At 42.0% G+C, this 22,295-nt stretch overlaps 1 protein-coding gene across 4 annotated transcripts in view; it reads right to left on the bottom strand.

Moving 5' to 3' along the window:
• Positions 1–13,760, bottom strand: part of Zbtb44 (zinc finger and BTB domain containing 44) — a 49,968-nt gene extending 36,208 nt beyond the window's left edge. Inside the window, exon 1 of one of the 4 annotated variants that reach the window (XM_029543267.1) lies at positions 13,454–13,760. The gene's annotated coding sequence lies outside the window, so the exon portion shown is untranslated. The remainder of the gene's footprint in view (positions 1–13,453) is intronic. The other 3 variants (XM_029543268.1, XM_029543266.1, XM_021206984.2) reach the window with 3 other exon arrangements.
• Positions 13,761–22,295: the final 8,535 nt, after the last annotated feature.

Here is a 22,295-nt window from a genome sequence, read left to right as displayed (position 1 = left end):
AGCATTTGTTGCTCTTGCAGAGGACCTGGGTTTGATTCCCAGCACCCATATGGTAGCTCACAACCATGTTTGGCTGCAGTTCAGGAGATCCAACATCCCTTTCTGGCCTCTATGAGCATCAGGCATGCACTCGGTCCACAAGCATACATGCAGGCAAAACACCCATTCAAATAAAGCAATAAAACTAACAATGTTTTTATTCAGGCTAGGCATGTGGCATATGCCTTGAATTCCAGTACTCAGGAGTCAGAGAGCTGATCTACAAAGCAAGAGCTGGGATGTAGCCAGTGGGTACACACAGTATTTTGTTAACATGTGCATGACCCTAAGTTAAATTACCTGCACTGCAAAATAATAACAATAGATAATAAACACAACCAAAAGTAGAATTCTAATAATCACAGTCATTCCAATAACTAATAACTACCACAACTACTAACAATACTATATATTAGTAATGGTTCTTTAAAAAATTAAGCTAGGAAACCCAATTCTTGAAGCTCTAATTTACCTACAACTAATTAAAAGATGGGAATCACAAAAGTTTGGGTAAGATTTGCTCATTTGTGAACAGAACGTCAAACAGCTGCTTTGAAAACCACTAGTCTGTAGATACAGACAACTACAGAGAAACACCATGCTTTGCTAAGGAATTTGAATCTTACACAGAAGTTTAGCTAAATTAGTAATTTAGCAGAACTGGGAGCGGGCCTCAAGATTACTTGGTTTCTGGAGTCTGCAGCTTTGTACAAAACTCAAGTTAAAACCAGACCTAAGGGCTGGGAGTTGACTCGGTGGGTAGGGTCTGTACCTGAGCTCAGATCCCTAGAAGCCAAGGTGGGAATTGGGAATATGGGGAAGCTGACTGTCTCTGCAAGCACCTATAACCCTAGAGTGGGGACAAAGACAGAAGGATTGTTGGAGCTTGGTGCCACCTGCCTACCTGTCACCTTCCTTCAAAAACTCAAACTACAAGTTTAGAAAACATCACCTTAAGGGAATAATGCAGAGAATAGTGGCCACACCCTGGTGACTTCCTCTGACCTAGACACAGGCACGCATGAGAATAAAATGCAAGGCAGAAGTAGCAAGATTAATAAAGAATGAGGGAAAGTAGCAAGCATGCTGCCCTGTCAATGGGACAAATACTAAATAAATAGCATGAATGACTAAGATACTCTCAAGACCTCTTACAACGTATGAAGATATCTACACAGTAACTATGGATAATCAAGAAACAGCATGGATGACTGAGGCATATAAACATATTAGAACAGTATTAAAGTAAGTTAAAGCTATTAAAACAATATGCATGATGGTTCATGCCTTTAATCCCAGCACAAAGGAAGGAGAGGCAGACAGATTTATGTGAGTTCAAGGCCATTTTATAGGCCTTTCAAGACAACCATGACTAGAGACCCCCTGTCTCAAAACAAAAACAACAAACACCCTCCTCCCAACTGGTATCCTAATTGGTGAGTTTTCCCAAACTACTGTTATTTAAATAAGACAATTACTGGAGTCCAGACACTAGCTCAAGCTTATCATGTTAAACAACTATTAAGTCTTAGTGCTTTGCAGCACTTCCATAAACTGAAACATTTAATACTGTTTTTAAGATACAAGATTCTTTTTCTTTCTGGGGTGGGGGCAGGGGCGGGGGCAGGGGCAGGGGTAGGGGTGGGAGGGAGGGCTGTTCAAGACAGCCTCAGTTATCCTGGAACTCACTCTGTAGACCAGGCTGGCCTCGAACTCAGAAATCCGCCTGCCTCTGCCTCCCAAGTGTTGGGATTAAAGGCGTGTGCCACCACGCCCGGCTAAGATTGGTTTTTCGAGACAGGGTTTCTCTGTGTACCTCTGGCTGTCCTGGAACTCACTCTGTAGACCAGGCTGGCCTCGAACTCAGAAATCCGCCTGCCTCTGCCTCCCAAGTGTTGGGATTAAAGGCGTGTGCCACCACGCCCGGCTAAGATACAAGATTCTTAACACAGGAAAATTATTATTTCTAATTATACCAGCAAGGAAATGGAGTCAGAAGAATGAGGGCTGGCAAGATAGCTCAGTGGATAAAGGCACTTGTAAGCAAGCCTTATGACCTGAGACAGACTTCTAGAACCTATGCATATGGTAGAGAACCAACTTCTGTCAAGTTGTCCTCAGACCTCCATGTGCATACCCACTGCACTAATGTGCACAGAACACACATACACACAGTGCAAAAAAAGAAAAGGAAAAGCAAAAGAAACCTCACAAGGACAGTAATAGCAATTTATATTTGATGCTAGTTTTTTTCACTATATATACAAGCTATCAGCTCCAATCTCCTTTTAGATGTTTTTAGGCTTCCACTTCTCCCTCATACTCTAATATAAATTCTACTTCAGTAAAACCAATTCTGGGTCCTTATTCTCTAAATACAAACATACATTTCTAGTTCTCAACTTCTGACATCCTTTTTGGAAGTTGTACTTGAATGCTCTCCTCACTAGGTTCAATTCTGTTCTTTTGCTCTCTCTACCCCACATTAGTGCAGTGTCTTCTATTTCTGTGTCACTTGCCATTTATAATGTGTCTTAGTCACTGTTCTACTGCTATGAAGAAACACCATGAACAAGACAACTTATAAAAGGATATATGTAATTGGGGGTTTATTTACAGCTTATTACAGAGGGTTACTCCATGATCATCATGGAGGTAGCATGTTGGCAGGTAGGCAAAATGCTGGAGCAGTAGCTGAGTAATAGCATCTGATTTGAAAGTCGAAGGGGACTGGGTGGGGGTTGGGGGTGGGGATAGGGACTGGGGCCCGGGCCTGGCATGGACTTTTGTAACCTCAAGTCTATCTGCAGTGACATAACTCCTCCAACAAGCTCACACTCCCTAACCCTTCCCACACAGTTCTACTAACTAGGACCAAGCATTCAAACACATGGGGACCACTCTCTTTCAAACCACCACACAACGTGTTTTCAAATCATCCACATCTTAACCTTTTAACATCACTATGAAACAATCAAACTGAGAACTTTGTCTTTCAATTAAATTCCACCTTAATTTTATTACTAGGCTATTGCTTTCTCACTACAGTTGTATCTGTATTATGGATGCAACATAATATCAATGTAGATTACCAGTTCTGTCCTCTCCACAGATAATTATGATCAACCATATATATGTTCCCAGCATAGATTCCTTTAAAACCATTTTCTAAGTGCTTTAGTTGGGTATAACTGATAAGACAAGGAGGTACTCCTACTTGAAATATACAATTTAAGATTGGTATGGGGACCTATAAGAATACCAGCAGAGGTTTTCATTTAAAAGAAAGAAAGAAAGAAAGAAAGAAAGAAAGAAAGAAAGAAAGAAAGAAAGAAAGAAATTATCTTATTTTCTGACTTTCTGGAACAAGTTCTCACTATGTAGCCCTTGGCTGCCCTGGAGCTCATTATGTAGACCAGGCTAGCCTCAAACTCATAGAGATCTGATTGCTTCTGCTTCCTGAGTGTTTAGATAAAGGCACATGCTACCATGTCTGGCTCAAAACTGGTACTTTTTTTCATTTCCTTCTTTTCATTACCTTCAGGTAAACAGATTAAAGATAATTTAGCAATGAGGGTAGACATAACAAAAGAAAAACCTGGGAAAGGTTGTAACCAGATACTGTGACATTCTAGAGGCCACGCAGATTGTATACTTCAAAGAGTGATTAATACAATTGTTTTATCAGGATTTCTATTCCTGGACAAAACATCATGACCAATAAGCAAATTGGGGAGGAAAGGGTTTATTCACCTTACACTTCCACAAGAAGTCAGGACTGGAACTCAAGCTGGTCAAGAAGCAGGAGCAATGTAGAGGCCATGGAGGGATGTTACTTACTGGCTTGCTTCTTCTGCCTTGCTCAGCTTGCTTTCTTATAGAATCCAAGACCACCAGCCCAGGGATGGCACCACCCACAAGGGGCCCTCCCTCCTTGATCACTAATTAAGAAAATGCCTCACAGCTGAATCTCATGGAGGCATTTCCTCAGCTGAAACTCCTTTCTCTGTGATAACTCCAGCTGTGTCAAGTTGACACATAAAACCAGCCAGTACAACAATCAGATACTGATAGGGCAAAGATATAAAGCAAGGGGTTTTTGTTTGTGTTTATTTGTCTTTGTTTTTAATGCAACCAATGGGCAGTCACTAAAGAACTAATAAAAGTATAAAAAGAAGCACTAGAGTTAAGAAGCAAAACTACAATGGCAAAAATAATACCCAGGGAACCCAGAGATGGCCCAGTTGGTAAAGTGCAAGGATGAAGACCTAAATCTGGATCCCAGAATCCAGATAGCAAGGTTGGTGGCATGCATCTGTAATCCCACAGTAGGGTGTGTGGTGGAAACAGGTGACTACCTGAGGTTCCTTGGCCAAGTGGTCTAGATAAACTAGTGAGCTCTAGATCCAGTGAGAGAACCTGTCTCAAAACTCAGGACAAAGGAATAGCTCAGCGGTTCAGAGCTCTTGCTCTTGCAGAAGACCAGGTCCAACTCACGGCATCCATATGGCCGCTCACAGTGGGCCAGGACATTTAATATCCATTTCTGATTCACACGGGTACCGTGCACACACGTGGTAAGACATCCTTGCAAGAAAAAAAGGGAGACATGCAAGTGCCTGCAATCCCAACATTTGGGAGGTTGAATAGAAGTGCTGCATATGTCAGCATGGACTAGAATGAGACTGTCTCCAACCCTCCAACCAACCAACAGACCAACCCAAACCAGAAGGATGGCAAGGAGCCACTGACAACTCAATTGAAATCAGTGATCAAAACTGGTAGCAAGAATGACCTAAAGCTTTTGAGTTACACTTAAGCTACATTTCATAAACTTAAGCAATGATTCTTTTAGCCAGGTGTGGTGGCGCACACCTTTAATCCCAGCACTTGGGAGTCAGAGGCAGGTGAATTTCTGAGTTTGAGGTCAGCCTGGTCTACATCCTGAGTTACAGGACAGCTACACAGAGAAACCCTGTCTTGAAAAACCAAAAAAAAAAAAAAAAAAAAAAAAAAAAAAAAGAAAAAAAAGAAATGATTCTTTTATTGAAAACAGTAACAATAATCACTAATAACAAGTGCCTAGTGATGTTTAAATTATTTTTCCACATTATAGGATTTCACTTCACATAACCATGAAATAGACATTATTTAGAATCTTAATTTTGTTGGTAAAGAAAATGAAGTGTGCCAAGAAAAAAAATTGTTAAGAACCTTGGGAGCACTTGTTGCTCTTTCCAAGGGCCTAAGTTCAGTTCTTAGCATTCACATAGCTCACACTGCCTATACTTCCAGTTCTATGGGATTTGACACCCACTTCTGGCCTCTTGGGCACCAGGATCTACTCCAGAATAAATAAATCTTCTGGCCAAGAGCATCTAAGACACTAATATTAAATGAAGAGTTAATGTAGCATTCAAGCAAGAATATAATTCAAACTTACTGTTTCTTTCTATTCGTATTTATGTATTCATTCATTCACTCCACATCCTGATCACAGACTCCCAACCTCCTCTACTCCCAGTCCCATCCTCACAAGTCCCTCTTGCCACTGCCCTCTCCTCAGGACTGAGGCCTGACTAATTGTCAGTCCAGCTAGTGGGAGGGGATCAATGACAGGCAACAGGGTAAGAGATAGCCCTTGCTCCAATTGTTAGGACATATGAAGACTAAGGGTACAGCTGCTTCAAATGTATAGGGGACCTAGGTCCAGCCCCTATACACTCTTTGATGGGTGGTTCACATTCTGTGAGACCCCATGGGTTCAGGTTAGTTGACTTTGTAGGTCTTCTGTGGTGCTCTTGACCCCTCCAGGTTGCTCAATTCTATGCCCAACTCTTTTACAAGACACCTCCCTACCTCCCCCCCCCCCCCCCGCTGTGGCCGGCTTGAAGGTAGCTGTGGGTCTCTGCATCTGTTTCCATAAGCTGCTCAAAGAGGCCTCTGTATTTTTAAAGGCAAACATAGGTACAGTCACTATTGACTAAGCAGTGGCATAACACCTGCAATCTCAACCCTGGTGAAACTGTGGTAGGACTGCCAGGAGTTCATGACTACATACTGAGTTCCAAAATAGTCTATATACACTACACAATGAAACCCAATCTCAACAAACCAGCATTAATACCAACAACCTACCCATGACTAAGACAAAAGATTTTCAACTGATGATATAAAATGAAGTATTTTTAATATAAAGAACAATAAACAACTTCTCCAAGATTTTCAGTTTAACCTAGGTAGCTTTTAGTCAATCCTTATTTAGTGGGATAACTTTTATAATGAATCTAGAGGCATTTAAAACAAAAACACTTCATAAAACTTACATGAATTGTGTTCTATAAGATGTCAGGAAACCACAGGGAGAAATTATTTTTGATACATGTAATAGTTGTAAGGGTATTGAAATTATTTTTGGGAGCTTAATTAAGAGTCTCAGTCTGTCTGTCTGTCTGTCTGTCTGTCTGTCTCTCTCTCTCTCTTTTGGTTTTTCGAGACAGGGTTTCTCTGTGTAGCCCTGGTTGTCCTGGAACTCACTCTGTAGACCAGGCTGGCCTCGAACTCAGAAATCCACCTGCCTCTACCTCCCAAGTGCTGGGATTAAAGGCGTGCTCTTAAATAATGAGGAAAACTCCCTTTACAAGTCTAGGAGGGGCTAGAAGAGGGGCAGTGGTTAGGACACCCCTTAACCTCTGCTGCTTGAGAACCTGAGTTTCATTCCTACCACCATGGCAGGCAGGTGGCTCACAACCACTTGTAACTATACTCACATGCTCATATGTCCTTCCCCCAATATCAATTTTTTAAAACTTAAAAAAAAATCCTAGAAAGATGAGCTAGGAGTTCAGAGGATTAGTGCATACAAAGACAGTATAATTTATTGGTGTTTAATCAGTTGTCAATACTTTTAATTCCTTGAGAACTTCATATATTTTGATCACATTCTCCCTAACTCTTCCCATATCCACCCTCATCTCCCTACCTACGCAACTTTCATTTTTTTTCTCCTCCTTTTTCCATGAATCCAGTTTATGTTGCCCAACTTACTCTCAGAAATGTGACCTGCCCTGTAGTATGGTCAACCTACCAAGAGTCTTAACATTAAAGAAAACCACTCAACAGCTGTCAAATATCACAACTCCTCAGGTAGTGGTGGGATTCTGCCTGGTTTAGTCTTGTGCAGATCTTGGTCATGCCGTCACAACCATTGAGTTTACATGAATAACTATCCTGTTGTGTCCAGAAAGTACTACTTCCTTGAAGTCAGCCACCATCTTTGGCTGGCACTTACAATTTTTTCTGTACCCTCTTCATAGAAGATCCCAAGCTTTGAGAGGTAAAAATATATACGTCTCATTTAGGGTTGAGTTCGTCACATCTCTTACTCTCTGTACACTGTGAGAGGGTCTCTGTTAGCTGCCATAATACTGGAGGAGTGGAGGTGGTTGTTTTGAAGGACTCAAACTTCACTGCAGTTTTGCAACAAGACCTCATGCAACAACTCAGGGTGGCCAAAACTGGCTTAGGTCTAGGATGACCTTAATCCTCTTGCTTCCAAGTCTAGAGGTGTTGACATTACAGGTTTATGCCTGTCACTACCTCAATACACAGTGCAACGATCTCACATGCTAGGACAGTACTCTTCACAGAGCTACAGCCCCTGCAATACTGGTTCTTAATTAAGAATAGCTATTTAATCATCCCCCCTCACATATTACAGTGAAAAATTTTCAAATATAGAGAAAAAAAATTTATAACACTTATAGCTAATTATCTAAATAGCCATCCAGGCCTAGCTAGAGTCTATCATCAATACTCTGTATTATACTTTTTGTTCTTCATGAACCTATCTATCAATCCAGCTTGATTTCTGATACCTTTAAAAATGTCTTACCCCACAGGTAAATCCTGACACAGGGTCAGGCCTCCCACATTTCTCAGAAAGGGAAATCTAAAGATTTATAATAGATATGATGAGTACTTGTGACTTCTGGAATACAATTTCAGTGTTCCTATAGTATAATGTCAGTCATGCAGTTTTTTATGTATAGTGACTGAAAATAAGCTCACGGTCATGGCTTGCTACACTCAGTTGTGAGATACATAAAGTAGGTAAGAACTTTGAAGATACACTTGAATTGAAAACCTGAGTATGCCACTCACTAGCAATGACATTTAAGACATACCATTTAATTCTCTAGAAGAGAATTAATATCTAGAATATCAGTTTTCTTACTTGCAAAATAAAATCTAAGTATTAAAATGAGCTTTTAATTGAGATGATTCACAAAATGTTTAATGCAGTTGGTATACAGGAAGGGCACAACAAATGCTAGCAACTACAATCCTCTTATTAGCCCACATAAACATACAATAGGTTGTAGTTGCTGCATGGCTACATAAACCTACTTTAGACAATCACTGAGCTCTCTGAAAACTATGTGAGCACAGTATTTTAGATCATATAATTATGAATTTTTACTAAATTTGTCTAATCCAAATAAAATGTGCTATATTCACTAATCACATGTCCAAGAGGACTTTATATCTGCAGACAGCATATAAATGCCAGTTTTATTGTGTAGTATAAAAACAAATATTCATAAAACCTGTATCAATTACATTCAGCTTTAAAGATGACTGGGTGTGGGTTTAAGGAAGGTCAAAGTTGCCTGTCTACCATTATCTCTTTCTTGGAGACCATCTACTGGCTAGACTGGCTGTCTACCAAGTCTCAGGAACCCTGCTACCTTTACCCATGTACCAAATCCAGGGCTCCCAGCTCTCCGTGCACTGGTGCTAGGGATCCGAACCCAGGTTTGCATGCTTGCTACAGTAGGCACTTTACCATGAAGCCAATACTCATTCCATAGAACAGGATTTTTTTCAAATAAGAGTTGCAGTTTTTCTTTAATAAATTGCTACTTAAATTATGATACCTGCAAAAGCAAGCTTCAAAAGTACTTCTCTGAAAAATTCCAAAGATTAGCCAAAGGAATCTGGATGTAAGTTTAATACTTAAAAGTACTACTATGTGGCTTCATCCTATCCTACTGTAACCCTCTGGCACTAGGGCCAGTATGTATGTATGCATGCATGTATGTATGTATGTATGTATGCATGCATGTATGTATGTATGTATGTATGCATGTACGTATGTATTGGATAGTATTGAGGTCTCAACTTAGGCCCCTGAGTGAAATTTCTTGAGTAGAGGTTTTTGGTTTTTGTTTTTTAAAAAAGATTTATTTATTTTATGTATATGAGTACACTGTAACTGTCTTCAGACACACCAGAAGAGGGCATTGGATCCCCTTGTTGTGAACCACCATGTGGTTGCGGGGAATTGAATCAAGGCCTCTGGAAGAGCAGTTAGTGCTCTTAACCACTGAGCCCTTGAGTAAAGTCTTTAAAGGCATAGTTTTTATAACATTATTTTGAAGTATGTATGTATTTTATATATTCAAAACTAAAACTCTGGGGTTGAGAGATGGCTTAGCAATTAAGAGTATTTACCATCCATGCAGAGGACCCAGTACCCTATCTGGGAGCTCACTAACCAACTGTAACTTTAGTTCCAGGGATTCAAACAGCCTCTTCTGGTCTCTGAGGGCACCAGGCCCACATGTGGCACACAGACACATATGCAGGTAAACACCTATACACATAAAAATTCTTAAATCTTAAAAAGAATTCCTTAAGTCTCCAACTTTAATAAAAATCTGTAGTATTGGTACTAGAATTTTAAAAAATGATTTAGAGTAGAACACATATAAACATACTCTTGTTAGCAAGATCTTCATTTTTTGACAAAAGAAGAATCAAAGATGAAAAAACGTCTGTCCAGCTAATTTCAATTGGATATATCTATCACACTACGAACTCATGATTAAACAAATGCAAAGTGGCTGGGTGTGGTGGCCCACATCTTTAATTCCAGCACTGGAGAGACAGCAGTAGGAGGATTTCTGTGAGTTCCAGAGCAGCCAGGGCTATAGTGAGACCCTGTCTAAGTAAATAAATTCTTAGTTCTAGCCTTTCAAGAAACAGTAATACTCAGGTAGAAATGATTATGCCAAACTTTCAGATCTTTGTTTGTATATAGCATTTTTCCCTGAAATAACCAAGACTCCCTAGATAAACAGCCCTGTCCACAGCAAAAGCATCCTAGGATACCCTGTACTAGAAAGTGCTCTGAGACAGTGGACAGCCTGCCTAAGTGTCAAGAGACATTGCAGTCAGTTTAAAAGGATTCCCACCAGGATTGAGAGATGGCTCAGTGGTTAAGAGCACTGAATGCGCTCCCAGAGGCCTTGCATTCAATTCCCAGAAACCACACAGTGGTTCACAACCATCTGTAATGAGATCTGATGCCCTCTCCTGGTGTGTCCGAAGACAGCGACAGTGTACTCTTCAAATATACATATGTATAATAAATAAGTAAAACCTTAAAAAAAAAAAAAAAAGATTCCCATCTCCAAACTGGGGACCAATGTGACCCTCAAAAAGGATCCTACTTGGTTATAAAATGAATAAATTAAAAGTCCCTGGTAGTACTATCACTCCAAATCTAACATTCATGATGGCTATCATAATACCCCTAAAATGAAAAAAAAAAAAAATCAATTTAACAATTTCCCCATCTCTTTAAAAATCAGTATTAAACTGATCAAGCATTTAATCTGCATTTTTAGGAAGAACTTTAGAGGCGGGCAGTGGTGGCGCATGCCTTTAATCCCTACACTTGGGAGGCAGAGGCAGGTGGATTTCTGAGTTCGAGGCTAGCCTGGTCTACAGAGTGAGTTCCAAGACAGCCAGGGCTATACAGAGAAACCCTGTCTCGGGAAAAAAAAAAACAAACAAAAAAACAAAAAAGAAAAGAAAAGAAAAAGAAAAAAAGAAAAAAAAAACAAAAAAAGGAAGAGCTTTAAAACTAAAGTTTTAATAAATATACATCATCATTCTCATAATACCTAATAAAGAAAAATATTTCAGGGAACTTCAATAAAGTAACTGATTAAGAGCTAAAACTCACTAAGAAAAGTACAGTCAGAAGTAAGCTCCTTGCTTCTCATCAGAGTGCTGTAAGACTGCATATACTCAAACTCTCAAACCACACCTTCACAAGAGACCTTGTAGCTACCACTTTAACCAAGCAGACACACTTAACATCAACTGTGTGTTGACCCAACACTATAAACCTCCTAATACAATATGAGATGCAGGGTATCATCCATTTAAATATTCTTGCCAAGGTTTCCCTTAAACTAATGAAATCTTTGTTCCAGGGATGCCCAATCTTTTAACAAGATGCTATCACCATCATCTACAAAGTTTTCAAAGAAATCGTGCAATCGATGAAGTTATAAGCACACACACAAACTAGTATTTTCAGTTTACAACTTTGTGTTGGGATTTATTCATAGATATCCTTGCCTTTGGATACAACCATGGACCAGCAGTTGGACAGGTCTAGAACCAAACTTTTACTTAAGAACAGTAAGTGAATTGACACTCAGAAGACAAGGTCAAAGTTCAAATATGTAGCCAGATTCTACAGAACAATCGGTCAGTTAAGTGCCCAGAAAATAGAAAAGTGGTCTGGGTACCACCCTTTTTAATAAAAGGTATGACTAAGTATACTCAATCAACACAAGCAACACAATAATCTTGATTGACTACAGTTGTGGAAACACTTAGGGACTCCAGAGTAAATCTGAATACACAAATTTTAATGGACATTGTTAATTTGACTTAATTTTTAATTAAGTTAATTTTGTTAATTTTTAGGAAATATTTAAGAATCAAACATGGAGCCTGGTGGTGGTGGCCACATCGCAAGCCTTTTTTATTCCCAGTGCTTAGGAGGCAGAGGCAGGCTTGGTGATCTCTGAGTTCAAGGCTAGGCTACAGAGTGAGTTCCAGGCCAGCCAGGGCTACACAGAGAAATCCTGTTTCAAAAAACAAAACAACAAATAAACAAAATCAAACATGGTGGGGAAAAAAATCTAATCCCATCTAGCGCTTAGGAGGAAGAGGCAGACAGTCTCTCAACAACAGCAACAGTAGCAACCACAACAAAAACTGGCAACAATATGGAGAAAAAGGTTGACCACTAACTAGTCTGGTATCATGTTCACTGCATTTTCCCTGACAACTTCTGTGAAACTGAAAACTTCCAGGCCATAAAAGAAATTATATTACTACTGAGAAGTACAGCAGAAAAAAACACCTTACCCAGGAACTGTCTCTGGGCTCAATTGTCAATTGGGTAACGTGGGGCAAGTTACAATTAATATTACTAAGCTTCTGTCAATTCTATAAAACTCAAAAGTAACTATATCATCAGGCTAAGAATAAGACTACAGATATAACAAAGCAAAGCACTGTTGCACAAAGTAAGTAAACTTGGTTTTTGTAATTAATAAATGCAAATCATCATAAAATACAAATGGATTAAGAAAACACACCTTTTTACATTCCACGGGGAGAACTACAAAGACATAACTGAATATTCTAAGTCAACTGGAAATCAAAGTAAATAGGAACAACAACAACAACAAAAAACCCCAAGATCTATGTAGTATTTTTTAAATCAAGAATTACCAAAAAGGCAAAAGGAAATATCAAATCTTTATCCAGCCTTTGGTATCTATTATATTGTATAGTTCGCATTTGGTATTAGCTTATCTTTGCAAAAAATGCTAATAAGCGGAAGTTGAGAATTTTTTCGAAAAAACACATTCAACAGATTAGTATGCTTATATACTTAAAAAAGTAGTTTTGGTCTTAATTTCTGTAAGTTCCGTGAAAGTACATGAACATCGCGGTTTTCAATAGATTCTGGTTAAGGTTTACAAAAACCAAACGGATGCGATTTCCTTTAATCAGTTGTAACTTAGTTGTCATTTCACTTGCAGGTAACCCCTAGCTTTTTGTTAGGCCGACAGTAAAAAAAGACCAGCTACAGAGTGATCCTCAGGTAGGTGTGTGTGTGGGGGGGAGAAGACGTGTTTGCATTCTCTTCCTCAATTCTTTTTAAGATAAGTGCCGTTCCAACGCAGGGGAGTGGGGCAGCCTGGGAGAGGAAGGAATAAACAGGTCTAGGGCTCGCGCGTAGACCAGGTGAGCGGGTAACAAACGCCCCGCCAGCACAGCATTTGTTATTGGGCGGATTTTCTTGCCGACAGGCTCCCCTGGAAGAGCTGGGTGACGGCTTCAGGTCCCCGCGGGGCCCAAGGCCAGTCCCCTTCCAAGGATTAATCGCCAATGAGGGGGACCCTGTGGGTGCCTCCCAGCACGAATCGGGGTGACAAACCAGGTTTCCTCTCCCTCCCGCGTCCAGGTGGGTGACAAGTGGTGTCAGTCCCCTGGCCGGCCCGCCGTCTCCCCACTGGCCCTCCCCTCCCGTTACCTGCGGGCGGCGGTGCGGGGGGCCCGGAGGCCTGCAACTGCTCCTCCTCTTCCCCGCCAGGCTGGGGCGGCGAGGTGGCGGTGGTGGAGGTGGCGGTGGCGGTGGCGGTGGCGGCGGCGGCAACCCGGGGGGAGGGGGCGGAGCGCGCGACTGGCTCCTCTCCTCCCCCGGGAGGCTCAGGGGACCCTATCTCGGGCCGCCGCGCCTAGGCCAGTGTGCAGCCTGGGACTGGGCGCGCATGGCGGCGCCGCTCCCCCGCGTGGCCGCGAGGTGCGAGAGTGCGAGGCGCGAGGAGGAGAGCGCCCGGGCGCCCGTGGGCCTGAGGGGGAGGAGCGAGGGGCCCAGCCCGCTGCGCACGGGCGGCCGTTGGGGGGGGGGGGAGAGCGGTTGGCCGAGGGCGGGCGATGGCTCGCTCGCGCTGGCCGCGGCGGGGCGGGGTGGGGACGGGGAGAGGGACCGAGGGGAGCGGAGGGGAGGCTGGGAGGGAGCCGCCGCAGCGCGCGTGCGGGCGGGCGGGCGGACGGGCGCCGCCGTAGCCGCTCGTCTCACTCCAGCCTGTTTGGGGGCACTTTGTTTGTGTCCCACAATGCTCCGCGCGCGGCCGGCCGGCCGGGCCTAGGGAGAGGGAGGGGCGGGGCCGGGCTAGGGGCGGGGCGCGGCTAGTGCGCAAGCGTAGTGCGAGCTGTCCTTCGCCGGTGGTGCAAGCCAGCAGACGCCGAAGCCCAGCGGGCCTTGACCCAGTCTGTGTGCACTTGTCTGTGTGCTCCGTATGCGTAAGCGCCGTGAGGCCTGGCCGGTTTGGCGTCCCGGAGCTGCGGTCTGTTCCTGCGTCGAAGGAAGCCGGCGTTAGGACGATTTGCTTTTCTTGGAGCTAAACACCGAAAGAAACTCTTCTTTCCCTGGTGGTTTCTGTAGCAGCGCAGCACTCCAGCGTTTCTCGGTCGGGAAAGGAGATCTGGGTGGTGTGGCCATTTTTCACACGTGGAAACTGAGGCCTATCAGGGCGTGGCCACGAGGGCCTCCGAGAACCTGGCGAGCTCCCCTGCTTTCTCCCCGATGATCAGCGATCCCTCGCAAGGGTTACTACCGAGAGTCTTGGCACGTCTAGCGTCCTCGTAGTACTTTGAGGTTGCCATAGCATTTTTTCTGATTACCATGGCAGGAAGTGCAGTTCTGAGCTGACCAGGAAAAAAAAATTGGCTCCCATGTCTTTTTTTCTTCCCCCAACACAGACTGGCTTCTAAAACCTAAAGCAACTGTGAACTATTCCTTCCCTAACTGTGAACCCCGTTCTAGTACACAGTCTCTTCGCCGCCCTTGGGGAAGGGAATGTGCGGATCACTGAAAATTGACTGTTATTGTCTAGAGGGCTACTGTCTGTGTTTCGGTCGCTACGAAGTCTGCCTGTACGATATTTAAACACCCTAAGGTGTGGCTTCCTTGATCTCAGGGAATCAGATCCAGCTATTGGGGGTGGAGGGGGTACTCCTGGAGGCAAGTGGGATTGCGCCCCAGAAGAGAAGGGCAGGATGCCAGTCAAGACTGCTGCAATTTGGGTGATGGGATTTGCATATGCATACAGTGTACCTACACCTCCAGTTTTAAAACCGAAAGACTTCTTTGTGTAAGGTAGGTTGATCTCCCAGCTGCATTAGACACTTGGCCGCCTCTGACTTAAACCACCCTCTACCAACACCAGAGCACCCTAAGCAATGAAATTTTTCAAATTAAAGTCAACAAAACCAAAGTCTATTCTCTAACAAATTTTCAAGTATTAGAAGGTATTTAATCCTTGACAACCTAATCTCCCAGTTCCTTCATATTATTCTGTCATGTTTTTATTATTCCATTTCAGTGATGAGCAAAGTCAGAAAACAAATCGGGCCTGGCTTTACAGTGAGATTTGAAGAATCTTACTATGGAGGCGCCTGAGCTAAAGGCCCTGAAAACATATGTCATGGAAAAACAACCATAGGAGAATCTAGTGTGAATAAAGTAGACAAATAAAGCCTGTGTCTTAGTCTATTTAATAGGACATTCAAAAGAGCATTCATTTGGACATTTCTAATTGTGACTCAAGGTACAGAAATGGCGGTTAATGTTCGTAGGACAGGCAGAACTCAGAAGTACACACACACACACACACACACACACACACACATGCAGAGGGAGAGACAGAGCGAGCAAGCTTTCATTCTCTTGTCACCTCTCCTTTTTTCTCTTAAACTCTATTTCTCATTTTTGTCTCTAAAAATGCTATCCTCCCAGCCCGTTCCCACCCTAGGTCTAAAGAATATTAAGCAACAGGTGGCTGTTGGTCTCTTAAAGGCAAAGTTCTAGATGCTTGGAGAGGCTGGGAGGGAAAAGGCAGCTTAGCTATTGCTGGAACCCTTCTCTCTTTGTATTTTGGTTTGGGGCAGCATCAGTTTCTGTGGCCTCTACACCTCCCACCTTTTTTCCTCCTGAGCTAGCAGAGACTTGCCCTTGGGTTGCTAGAGTAGGTAGAACTTTCTTTGACACCGGGTTGAATAATTCTGCTGGAAGGATTTTGTGAAATCGGAATCCTGTACACAGGTGAAACAAACAAACTAGACAGTATGAGGAACTCTTAATTATTAACCCAGTGTAGATGATTCTGAGGAATTCAAATTCCAGAAGGGATGATTATTTTATCCATGAGCTGTTTGGGAAACCCATTTCTGGCAAAAAAAATGGTTTCTCATGGTAGACCCTTAACTGCTGAATGCAAACTTAGTTATTTAGACCAACCTATAGTTCAGAGAAAGAATGCTTTATACTCATCAGAAAGGGTTCTAGTCTGACTGGAATTATTTCAATGAGAGCCCATTAATCCAGCCTTCTTTATTAGCTCCTTCCACCTGTATAAACAAAAACCAATCTCTTTTCCTTACCATGCAATGTGCCAGTTTCTAATGTTCCCCTTAGGTAGGTCAACTTTGCCACTTTCCTATCTTACTGCAAACCATCCAATTGAACAATTCATGTCAACAATGCTTATTCCCACTGCCACCATCCTAAAATATAACAGATGGTACCCAGTTGTAATAATTCTTACCTGGCTCCCCCTTCTCTTCACTGTCCAAGTGGGAGACAGAATTGTAATGCTTAGCAACCATGTCATTCAACAGCCAACAATTTCTGTTGTTCTCAGGTAAAGTTCCAGGCTCTTACCGTGGCTTTCATAACACTACTGTCTGGGCCCTTCCTTGTCTCTTTCAAAAAACATGGTAGTTGCAGAGTTATTTTTTCACCTATAAAATATGATGGTCTTTCTTGAATAACATTATTTCCTCTGAATAGAAATATTCCATTTTTTGGATATTTTTTTCTAAATCTTCAGATATCTTCTTTTACATAGATGATAGTTTTATGATTTTGTATTTTGATAGTTCTATTATATTATACTTTGAATAACACAAAATATATTTGAGACATAACTATATCGTGCATAATATGTGCAAAATTGTCATGTGGTATTTGGGCTCATTGAGAAGATGGCTCTGGAAATGGGGTTGCCTCCCCATCCCCTGTTTAAGATGCAAGCATATTTTTCTTATAGTATCCTCCAAGGCCCTTTGTCTGTGGATGGGCTGCCATCCCAGCACACATACCTCTGTAACACCAGGAGAAGTAAACAGTGTACCAACCCAAGAGTGAAAGCACCATGACTGAACACAGCTGTAAGGTAAACCATTTCTAACAGAGATTACTATTGTCTACCCCAGGACGTTAAAATGCCTGGCGTGGGAATAGGCACTGGGAGTTCATCTGACTGCTTCAGCTGTCCAGTCGGTCTCAGTCAGATGGTGTTAAAGGTCCAGTTTGATAATGAGGTTACCTTTCTGTTGCTATCTGCTCCTTCACTGAGAAGCTCCACCGGAAGGGTCGCTCTGCTTTCTCAGTCAGGAGCTCTAGCCAGCTGACTTGATGGGGCTTTCCCAGTCAGTTTCTGCTGGATGTTTTGAGTGCCTGATTGGATGATGTTTTGGTTTCTATCTGCTACTTGCTATTTATTTCTATTTATTCTTGCTTTTGTGTGCAATATACTTACTAAACTCACTCATTCAAAACTGAAAGTCCTAGCTGGGCGTGGTGGCGCACGCCTTTCTTTAATCTCAGCACTCAGGAGGCAGAGGCAGGTGGATTTCTGAGTTGGAGGCCAGTCTGGTCTACAGAGTGAGTTCCAGGACAGCCAGGGCAATACAGAGAAACCCTGTCTCAAAAAACCAACCAAACAAACAAACAAACAAAAAAAAAAAAACCAAAAAACCAAAACAAACCAAAACAAAAAACCCCTGTAAGTCCAGCTATTGTTTATCATCTGCAGACCATACCAGATTATAATACATACTCTATAGACTGTATATATAATATATATAATTTATGTGTGCCAATTTTATTAAAATACAACTTACATATCTCATAATCCACACATTTAAAGTGTACTATCCAGAGATTCTTAATATTTCACAGAGTTGTACAACTACTACCATAGTCAATTTTTAAACTTTCTCATCACCCAAAAGGAAATCCAGACCTATTAGCTATTACTCTCTCTACCTCAGCTCTACAGTCCTGAGACTAGCTGCTTTCTGTTTATCCACATTCACATATACTATCTTTTCCAGTTTGTGGAGTTGTACTGTACTTGGTTGATGCATGTTGTAAGGTCTCTATTTTATTTGCCTCTTTTGGATGTTGCTGACTATGTTGTGGTTTTTTGCCACAATGACATTAGCTACATATAACAGGTTCCCTTCCCTCCTGTACTTTTGTGTGAATCAGTAGCATGATGTAGATGTTTTATCAGATTCAATTTTGATTTAGGGCAAGATTACTTCATAGGTGGCTGTGCACTTTTCCATTAGGCAATACACAAATGTGTGCTTGTCTTTTTCTATTTGTAATGTTAGCATCACTGATGAGTAATGCTTATACCAACGAATTTATTAGGAGTTTTTAAGTGGTGATATAATTCTATTAACCTTATTTTATTAGTTACTAAGGAAATTGCTCCTCTTTTGTTAGTTGATTATCTAATAGTCTAAGTAGGAAAGCAGGACAAGGGCTTGATTCTTCCCCTATTACCAAATATCCCTCAGGTCTGACCACTTCTTTCTTGCAACTACTATTACACTAACTCAGAGTCTGAAGTCTGAACTAACCTTGGTCTGAACTCTTAAGACCTACTAATCTTTTAAGGTCCTGCCTGATCTAGTCCCTACCTAGCTTCCCAGACTCCTTTCAGGCCATATAGCCCATTCACATGGCCCATTTTCATCTCCATCATCAAACCCTTTCCTGTCTCAGGGCATTTGTACATGAACCTTCTGAAGCAGAAACTTAAGGATTCTTTGTCAGTTGTGTTGGATGATGTTTTGCTAAGGCAAACATGTGAAGGAGCATTTCATTGAAGCAGACATGGGTGAAAGGATGTTCTGCTAAAGCAAGCACATGAAAGGACATGTGATGAAGGATTCTTCACTGACACAAATGTATTGGTCTGCCTTACATTTCGTAGTTGAGCTCCATTTGTTGGGACTCCTTAGAGAAAAACACACCAAAAAACTTCTAGTTGGTGTGCTGCAGTTTCTTGCTGCTTCAGTAGACTTGGGTTGATTGGTGGAGTGATGTCAGTTGAGACAGATGCATGTGCTGAGGCAAGATGTGCTGAGGCAAGACCCACGGAGGACACGTGATGTTTGAAGGGTGTATAAAAAGAACTCAATGGACAGTGATAGAGGCTGCGCTTGGCTTGCTCGCAGAGCTAGCTGGGCAATGCTTGTTGCTCTCAAGTCTTTGCTGATCTTCCACTTTGCTGAGAAGGCACAGCTGAGAACTTCTGGCATTTCTGCTGGTCTCTCCTGCTGCTGACTCTAGCCCAGGCTGAGGCCAGGCTGTCTCTGCTAGGCAGTGCCACCTCACTGATTCCTGTTTGCTATCCTGACTCTACCAAACTGGACTGTTGTTGTATTGTAAAATGTTGGTGAATGGATCAAGCTGCCACAGTGGACCTGTGAACTGAACTGCTGATTTCCAGACAGCACAGGTTGTTGCTCTAAAGAACCATTTCTAAACAGGTCCACTTCCCCTATATTCTTTCTTTTCCACTACCTCTGGTGGGTGATGGGCTAAAAGGGAGGTAAAAGCGTTTAAGAACCATCGTTAAAATTTGGGTTTGAAAATACAACCTTCTATATCTCTAAATCTTTCTCTGACTTCCCCCTTCCTTATCTCATTTTATGTGTCAGTAGGTTATGCCTGTTGTGCGTATGTGGTATTTGCATATTTATTCACACCTATGTGACTAGGTACATATGAAAGATGCTTTTCTATGCTCTGCTATTCATTGCAAACACATGAAATAGACATTATAGTTATTTGTCTGACAAATAAGGAGACTAAAGACAGGTTAAGACAATTTCCCAAGATCTTGTGATATTAAGTATCAAAATAGGATTTAAATATAAGTAATTTGTCTTCAGAACCTAAGATATCAGATATAATCCGAATGTACTGTAATCCACAGGAACACACCACACAATTGTATATGTGTGGACAAGTTCATACTTGCAGGTTTCCTGGCTTAGTCCATTTGGACTCTTATCTTCCAATCGATCAACTGGAATCAAGGCAGTTGAGGTACCAACAAAATGTACAGCTTCCATTCCAAACATGAGAGTGCAAAGTGCAGCTTCCAGAAGGAGGCTCATTCCAAACAGATAATTACATAAAGAGCACAGCACACATACTTCTTAACTCCTTCCTGTTCTCTTCCTCCTCATTTATTTTATTTTATTTTAAAATGGGGCATTACTTTGCTGCTCAAGATAGTATTAAATCCTGAGATAAAGTGAATTTTTTTTAATGTCTATAAGCTGTGACTACAGATATATGCCACCTTACCTTTCTATATGCATATTTTTTGTCCATGTTTCTCATTTCAGAAATTCTCTTGTCTAACATAGTACAGTTTCTCCATATAAAACAGAAACCCTACATCCTCATTGTGAAACAATGAAGAGACAGGGCCAGCTACTGTACTTAGCACTATGTCCTAAATCTCTGTTAATGAGATATAATTGCATGTCATTTTTTCAACCTAAGATAGACAAATTTAATGACCTTAGAAACTGTAAAAATTACAGGTTTGGGTTTTTGTTTTGTTTTGCTTTTTGGTTCAGTTTCTGAAGTCAGCTTATGTTATGCAAGAAATTAGGTTGGAGCAATGCTTGCTCCCAAAAGCCTTAGGCAAAGTAGTCCTAAAAGCAAAAGAAGAGTTGTGCTTATTTCCTCCAGACTGTATGTGACCATCTTCATCTTGTATCAGAGTAGCCGTGATCACCTATGGGCCGCCCACCAAGAGTTTGGACAGATCAGTGTTCTCCTTCGGAAGGAGGGTTCGCTCATAGAGCTTCTTTAATGAGGCTCAGAAGGCTCGTGAGTCTTCATGAGATCTTCACAAAGTCCCTCCACTGTCCAAGGTTATAGAGGAGATGAGAGGTTGACTGGGGGTTGGGAACTCCTTGATAGTACAGTTGCTCATAAGTTGCAGAAGGGATTCTTCAGGGCTGTAGCTGCCTATATATGCCCAGGGGATTTCCTGCTGGTATTGTTGCCTGTGTCACCCATGCTTCCATGAGTAGTACCAATAGAATACCTGTCCCCAGTCTGGTCTCGGGTGGAAACCTGTTTTGGCCTGTTAGCGCCCATTCTACGTAGGTGAATAATTTCCTCGGGGAAAATTATCATGATACCTTTTGCGTGTGAACAGGAACTGACCAACTCACAGATGAGTACAGGATGGAAGAAATCCTGGGGTGGCATCTTTCCTCCATGCAATGTAGAATGGTTTGCTTACAAACTGTAATTGCATTTCCATGATCCCTGTTGCAGGTGGTGAAACATTCAACTAGGGCTTATCTGTCCAGAGGGAACTGACCCATCCATGGGAACCTGACCTGGAAATAGATATACGGGAGGCGTTCTCCTTATTAGCAGGAAATGTGGCTAAGAAGGAGAAAGAGATGAAAGTGCTCAATTTCCAATTGTTTACAGCCAGAGAGTGGCAAATTTAAGAGCTTAAGGGAAATCAGATAAATCAGGGTCACTTGGTAACAGTTGGGGGAGGGGATAAAAAGACAAATGCTGTGTTTATGAACCTCCGAAAGGCCTTGAAGCCTGAACAGTCCACTGAAAAGATGACTCACTTGAAAGCACAGATGATCTCCACTGTACCAGCTACTGAAGGAGAAGACCTTGTGGGTTGGTAACCACCCCATCGACTCTGCTAATGAGTTGCCATATAACTTCACCTGTCAAGGTGAAGGGCATACAGAATAAACCAGAGACCCTCACTTGGATGGGATTTACCGGTCCTTGCTATTGTGAAGGCTTTAGATGTTAGAACTAGGTACACTTTAATCCACAGCAGCCACACAAAGCGGCAGGCATGGTGGAAACAGAGCAGTGCGTGCAGAAAAGATTACTTTGCTGTGTACATCTCTCATCGGTGTGAAAGTGTATAGCATGTGCACAAACTACTCAGATACATCTTCCATACATTAATGGACGTTTTCACTTGAATATATAAACTATTAAGGCAAGCATACATGTTTGGGTGAGATGGGGCACAGATCATACCCCTTCGGTAGCCAATTATGACTGGCAAAGAAACCAAGCAGCTCCTAGAGGTAAACTGGACTATAAAAAGGTAAATAGGGAATGTTTGTGGTCATACTGAGCATTCCCAGTCTCATCTAAATAAAGCTGTACTCCTCATCCACAACAGGGCATTCAGCACCACTCTTGATGGGACAAA

This window comes from Mus pahari, chromosome 10 (assembly GCF_900095145.1).
Source record: "Mus pahari chromosome 10, PAHARI_EIJ_v1.1, whole genome shotgun sequence".
NCBI lineage: Eukaryota > Metazoa > Chordata > Mammalia > Rodentia > Muridae > Mus > Mus pahari.
Note: the sequence above shows the minus strand (reverse complement) of the source record. Positions and strands in the feature narration are given on the sequence as shown.